The sequence below is a fragment of the Pteropus vampyrus genome, unplaced genomic scaffold (assembly GCF_000151845.1).
Source record: "Pteropus vampyrus isolate Shadow unplaced genomic scaffold, Pvam_2.0 Scaffold271, whole genome shotgun sequence".
NCBI classification, from domain to species: domain Eukaryota; kingdom Metazoa; phylum Chordata; class Mammalia; order Chiroptera; family Pteropodidae; genus Pteropus; species Pteropus vampyrus.
Window position 1 is genome coordinate 585914 of NW_011889052.1, and position 6846 is coordinate 592759.

At 41.0% G+C, this 6846-nt stretch overlaps 1 protein-coding gene across 1 annotated transcript in view; it reads right to left on the reverse strand.

Annotated features, from left to right (window-relative positions):
• The window catches only part of SCAP (SREBF chaperone), a 56860-nt gene that overhangs the window by 49262 nt on the left and 752 nt on the right, over positions 1-6846 (reverse strand). The window lies entirely within an intron of this gene.

Below are 6846 nucleotides of genomic sequence, written 5' to 3' on the forward strand. Positions count from 1 at the left end.
AGGCTATGCACTTCACCACCACTACTTATTACCGTTGGGGAGATCCTACCCACCACGATCGGGCAACAGAAAGAAAACACAGGAATACAACTGGAAAAGGTAAAAGTATCATTATTTGCAGATGACACTATATACCTAGAAAAATCCAAGAGAACTGAAAACCTTATACAGTTGATAAAAGAATCAAGTGTGTTGGTGAAAATTAATATATAGAAGTCAGTGCCTTCACATACGTCAACAACTAGATAGAAAGTATGATGCTCCAACAGTAAAAACAAACTAAAAAGACCTGAGAATAAACTTAACAAGAAATGCCAAGAAATCTCTCAAATTCTGAGGGACTTAAAAGACTCTAACAAACAGAAAGGTATGCAGCCTTCTTAGTGGGGCAGACTTGTCAGCAAAACGTCCCTCTTCCTACTATACCCTAAAAATACAGTCCTAATGAAGGCAAACAGGATCAAGACTTTTTTTTAACACTGAAAAGAAAAATAGGAAAGTTCTGAAAATTAAAGATAATGAGAATTTACTTCACCAAATATCCAAACATACTACAAAGCTACAATAATTAAAACAGTATCATACTAACACATAAATACACAGATTAAAATATAGAATAGAAAGTACAGAAATAGACCCAAATGTACATGATATGTGGCAAAGTATATCACATATAATAAATGATAAAGGATATTTAAACAAGCTGGAGAAAGATGAATTGTTCTATAAATGGATGCCATTTGGGAAAATATTTAGTTGGGCCCGCATCTCACACCAAAATAAATCAAATGGATAAAAGATTTAAAGGTAAAAAAATAAAACATAAAAAGTTCTTTAAGAAACCACAGAATAATTTTTCAACTCTTCTACTAGGGAAGATCTTTTAGGCATAACAGGGAACCCAGAAGCTTCAAAAAGCCCATAAAAATGACTCAATTAAAAACCAACATTTTTTTCATGATAAAACCATCTTAAGTAAAAAGGTAAATAACAATCTGAAAAATATAAATGCAATTCATGTCACTGACAAAGTGCTACGTTTTCATATATAAGCAATTTCTACAAAATCAATTTTAAAAACCAAAGCCCAACAGAAAAATAGATAAAGGATACAAACAGCGTTTTCACAGAAAAGAACACAGAAATGGTCCTTAGACCTTCTAGCAGCAGGAGAGACACAAATTAAAACAACCCCTGCTATAAAATGAGTGTTCGTTCTATTACTTTTAACTTTCCTGTAGGTTGAACTAAGAAGTTTTTTGGGGGGAGAAAACAAAGAGAAAGTATTTTTTCACCTATCAAATTGGCAAAGATCAAACTGTGTGGTACCACCGTGTTGGTGAGGGTATGGATAAACAGGCACTGCCACACACGGTTGAGGAGCAGATGTGGACAAACCCTCCGTGGAGGTGTATCTGGGTAACAGTGATCAGAATGACAAAAGCATACATTCATCAGCCTAGCTCTCCTGGCTCTGCTTAGAGTCCAGACCGATGCACTTGGCCATGCTGGGCTGATGTATATAGAGAGTTACTCAGTGTTGTCTGCACTAGCAAAATTTAAGACACCAACATATCTATCCGTAGACCTCTGGCCAAGTAAATTAAAGTACATCCTGACAAGAGAATATTGTAAAAAGACAGTGAGAAAGCTCTTACGTATTGATAATGAACTACTGCAAATGGGGAGGGGAGGAGCAAGGGATATAATGTGCCACCTTCATGTCAAAGAAAAGAGCTGTGTGTCTCTGTATTATGCACAGAACACCCCTGAAAAGACACTCGATCACTGGGAACACTGGCTGCCTCTAGGGAGAGGACCTGGTGGCCAGGGGCAAGACAGAAAGGACACTTCTGTGTACACTCTGTTGTACCTTTTGAATTGTGTGCCATGTGCACTCAAAAGCTGAACAAAGCCTCCCTGTGGAAGCACAGCCCTCCTCGTCGAGCTCTGCAACTGTGCCCGTCCCCCCTGCGCTGTGTTTATCCTGACTCTCTCAGCCTCCCCTGACTGACTGGTCCCTCTCGGGAGGTCACAGCTGAATCACCTCTGTGTTCCCTAGAGCACCCAGCACCTCGTCTGGTGCCGAGCGGAAAGTCACTGCAGGTCTGTTCACTGTGTTAAACTAGTCCACTGGTACAAACAATTCATCTTTGGAGGAAAAAAAGTTTTTCTGAATGTTGTTTTACAAAGTGGACAAATGACAAGAACAGTAATGTTTAGAATAGGGATGAAATGTGTTATGTATTTTACAGTAAAATCAGGGACAAAATATCTAGCCATTAAAAATGATGGTATAAGGCAGAAGTAAAGTTAACACAGAAAGCACAAGCCAGAGGACTGGGAACTCCCTAGTGGCCAAGGCAGAGAGGGAAACACCGCCACAGTTCACAGTATACTTGGAACAAAATTAAAACAGTTACTCGGAAGAGACACAGCCATTCTGGGCACTGGACCTGAAGGACATTTCTAATTAGCGTCACAGATTTTCTCAGGGACTTTCCAATATAGATTTCAATGCAAGCTGACGGAGCCATGCAAAGTGAGTTTAGTGAAACGCAACTGGGAGAGGGCCCAGATATGCTGCTTCCCAGCGATCCAGCTTTATCCAAAGATAAAGCACCGCCTGGCACAGGTGCGCTGACGCACCTTCCAGCACAGTCCCATGGTGTCCCTTCTCACAGCTGAGCTTGGGATGGCTCGGGAGGTGAAGACTTCAAGACTACCCGCGAAAGGTAGGTCTTGCTGTTTCTAACAGTCACTGTCACTGGGATGACAAATGGAATTAATATCAAACCCAACCAGGACTCAGGCCCGACAGAAGGAACTTTGTCACCCAAGAGATGAGCATAAACACGACCTGGCAGAGGGAAGAAGGTCTGAGTAGGTCAGCTCAGGGCAGGTCACCAGAGTGGGGAGCAAGTGGGTACTGCTGAAGGAGACCGATGGGAGACTTCCCAAGTAATGGGGCCTTCTGTAAGGTGCGACCCATGCAGCCAAATACAGGAAGCTGGGCTGGACGAGGCTGCTCGAAGGAGGAAGTTATCGGAAAACGTAAAAACAAATGAAATTTTATGTTTTAAAAAAACAAAAGTGTTGCAGAACAGTTTTTTACATGAAAAGACGTTCACACAGTAACACAGAAAATGGATGAAAATAGTATGATCCCATTAGAGAGCGAGAGACGGAGCAAGAAAGAAGCCTGAGAGGCCACCCGAGAGTGCCCGCGCTGGGACGAGTTTTAACGTGTGTGTGTGTGTGCGTGTGTGTGTGTGTGTGTGTGTACACGCCTGTGTGCTTACCTATTACTTCTTCTCCTATGTGGATTACTTGTATCTAAAAAGCTCTGATATCTCAAGAAATTTTGAAATATGGGATTGCAGGAAAAAAGTGGAAATGGCATTGTAATTGAAAATGCAATCTTAATTATGACATCATCTAAAAATAAGGAGAAAATTGGCTAAAAGCAAGAGCCAGTTATGTATTTGGCAAAACGATACTCTAACACTAATGCTGACGAGATTCAGCTTGAAATATGTAAGCACTGGCATCGTGCTGTGGTCTTAGGTGCATTTTATGGAGCCACGGCTCTCAAAGCAGGGTTCTCCAGGCCAGCAGCACCTGGTAATTTGTTTGAAATACAAATTCTGGGGCCCACCCTTGACAGAGAATCCACAACTTTACAGGCGAGGTTAAAACAAGCCCTCCAGGTGACTTTGATTCACGCTAAGGTTTGATAACCATTGGTATAATGATACCTCACCTCGATAAAAGTAGCTTGTCTAGTTAGGAAAATGTATTTCTTGCTCAAAACCCATTGTGTTATTTTAACCTAAACCCTGAACAAATACTAATCTATTCAATTATGAAATGACAAGCTGGAAGATGATAAAGATATTCTTTTAATTCGGTAGAATCCTGGAACTGCTCATTTTGAGATAATGTACCAACCACTGCAATGGAATGAACTGAAGACAAATCTAGTTTGTAAAAAGTGATAAGGAATCAGTGTATTTGGAATTTCAATATTTAGATGATTTTAAAATACTCTGAAGTTGGGGAACAGCACAAATATGATTATTACAACTGTCATATTTGCATGAACTGATTATTTTAGTCTCTCTGGCTTCTAACTGAAATTAACAGGTTTCAAATAGAAGAGGTCCAACAAAATTTTAACTTCCAAAGGGCTATATCAGTCGCTACAGCTTCAAACTTAAGATTGGTGCTGTATGTGAGACATAGAGACCACTGCCAGGCAGGGTGGAGGGTAAAAGAAAAGACTATTGAGATACCGGAGCCTCTTTCACTCTCATGACTGTAATTTTAGAATAATTTATTGCTGGTTATTAATATGAAACACCATTCTCTCTGATTATGTGGAATCGCACTGAACCTCACTAGGCTTCTACCTGAACAAATGGTTAGTCTAACACTTTACATATTTTATGCATTCAGGAAATGCATAAATATCAAACAAACTAGTGGTTTCCAAAGGTTTGTAATTATGGACCCCAACAATAAAAATTTGAGTATACATCCCCAATATGTGTATATTTATATAAAAATTATATATGTATTACTGTGATACTATATAATGTACATTATAAAATACACCAAAATTAAGTAAGGCTAATATAAACACGAAGATCGGCCTTTTTTCCCCCAAGACCCATGTGCAATTTTGATGCTTGAAAACACACACGCACACACTTTGGACTCCACTGAAAAGCTTACGTGCGGCCCAGCGACACTGTAAACATTCTCAGGCAGTGCCCCTAACCACTCCACTGGAAGCTGTCAAATGCAGTGGCCACACTGCTGTCTCCTTTCTGCTCAGTTCCACCATCTCTGACCCAAGTCTGGGACGCTGGTTTCCTCCCTAATACTTTCTTCAACCTCTCACCTGCCAATTGGCAACGGAGAAGACCATGAAGCCAGCAGGTGCAGGTGTAGGGGCATGGACGTGGTTGTCAGACAAACGTAGGCTCTGACTCTAACTTACCACATGACCCTAGTCCAGTCAGACAACATCTCTAAAACTCATCGGTAAAGGGGGTGATGACAATGTCATCTCGCCTGGTTATTATGATTGAGATAAGCTATTACTAGAGTATCTAGCCCAGTACCTAGACAACACAAGTGCTCAATATTTTACCGAGAATTATTATTTCAAAAGAAGTCACCTGGACTTTGTTTCATCGGCCAACTCAGGAAGGAAGCAAGACAGAGTGGAAGCAGCTCAGGTGGTGGAGTCTGGCAGATCTGGTTTCAAGGCCTGATCCGCCACTTAACAAGCTGGTGACTCTGGGAACCTCATTTTTCTCTGAAGGGCAGTCTTCTCAACTGCTCAATGGGAGTGATGACACAAACTGTATATGAAGTACCTGAAAGAGCCAGTAAAACTGACACTGGTGACCAGCAAATAGCCACCAATGGTGAGAGTAAGCAAACAGCACATAAACCTAAGCGTCATTCATGGTCTTTGGGCCACTTCACATGCCTGGCTAGATATTGAGAGGAGGCCTCCCTAAAGTCTACCACCAAATTTCCCATTTGCCCCGAGAATACTTGCCAGTGATGTGTGTGGCTGCAGCATTTACCCCGAGATAACTCACGGGTTACAGTCCTAACCTTATCCCCAAAGTTTGCCAGGAAATAGCTGCTTTTACTATTTTTATGCATCACTCTAGTGTATCGATAATCTTTAGAAACAAATGACACCGATTCTATTTATAGCACTGTTTTCAGTAGTGGTACTTCCATTTACAAAATATAGTAATTCTCGATCTCTGAAAATGTCAAATCCTAGGAAACATAGCATTCCTATGCGTGATGTTAACATCGTTCTCGAACAGTTAGCTGAAGATTCATCTGATGAATCCGATTTATGTACACATTTCTGTTAATATTAGGATTAGAGACAAGTTCTGTTTAGAAATAACTCTAAGAATAGTGTTTTACTTCCACATTGAAAACCAGTCAGATTTGCTTCAACCTCAAAAAGTATGTATGTAAAATTAACACTGGCAGCAACCTGCACCTTTTTTTTCTAAACAGGAAATGGGTTGAGAATAGCACGCTCACTGAACCCACAGGTATGGTCTGTTTCCCAATTGGAGAGTTCACTTGCTCATGTATGACCTCAGGCAATTCACAACCTTTACACCTCCATTTTCTAGTCATAAACTAGGAGTAGACGGTCTACCCACCTCCCACCAACGAACAAGGTGATGGGGGTTGGGGTGGCAGTGATTATAAAGTACACGGAGACTCTGGAGAGGTGCTGTTTTTGCCACAACAGCAAGAGAAAGTTCAATCTAAGATCTAAAGAATATGAAGATATAATTATACATATTGAGTTTTTTTTACATCGTGTGCCCAGTGGGAATGCTGCAAATGTGTAAAATACTTAAACTTTAACCGATATCAACATACACTTTAAAAGATACAGGTCGTCTATTAGGCATCACTCAGAAACACCTAAAACGTATTCAGGGCTAAGGTGACACCCCCGACTCTGACTCCCTTATAAAAGCTTCCATCTTTGGCACACCAATAAGGACGCTGCGTAACCAAACTCCAGGAAACATTTCGTCAAATGAAAAACACACATACAAAGTTAACATCATCTATATCCTCCGGAAAGAATTTAGTCACGCAGCCCTGTCACCATAAAAGGTGAGGCAGTAAGTGGCCTTAACTGGGGGCAACTCCTGCCAGAGCACCTACAGGGACTCACTGCCCTCTCCAGCCAAAAGCATCTCCACCTGTACGACGTTCTGCGATTCTAACAGTCTGAATCCGGGGCTCCCTGCAACTAATGCTATCGTGACATTACAATCC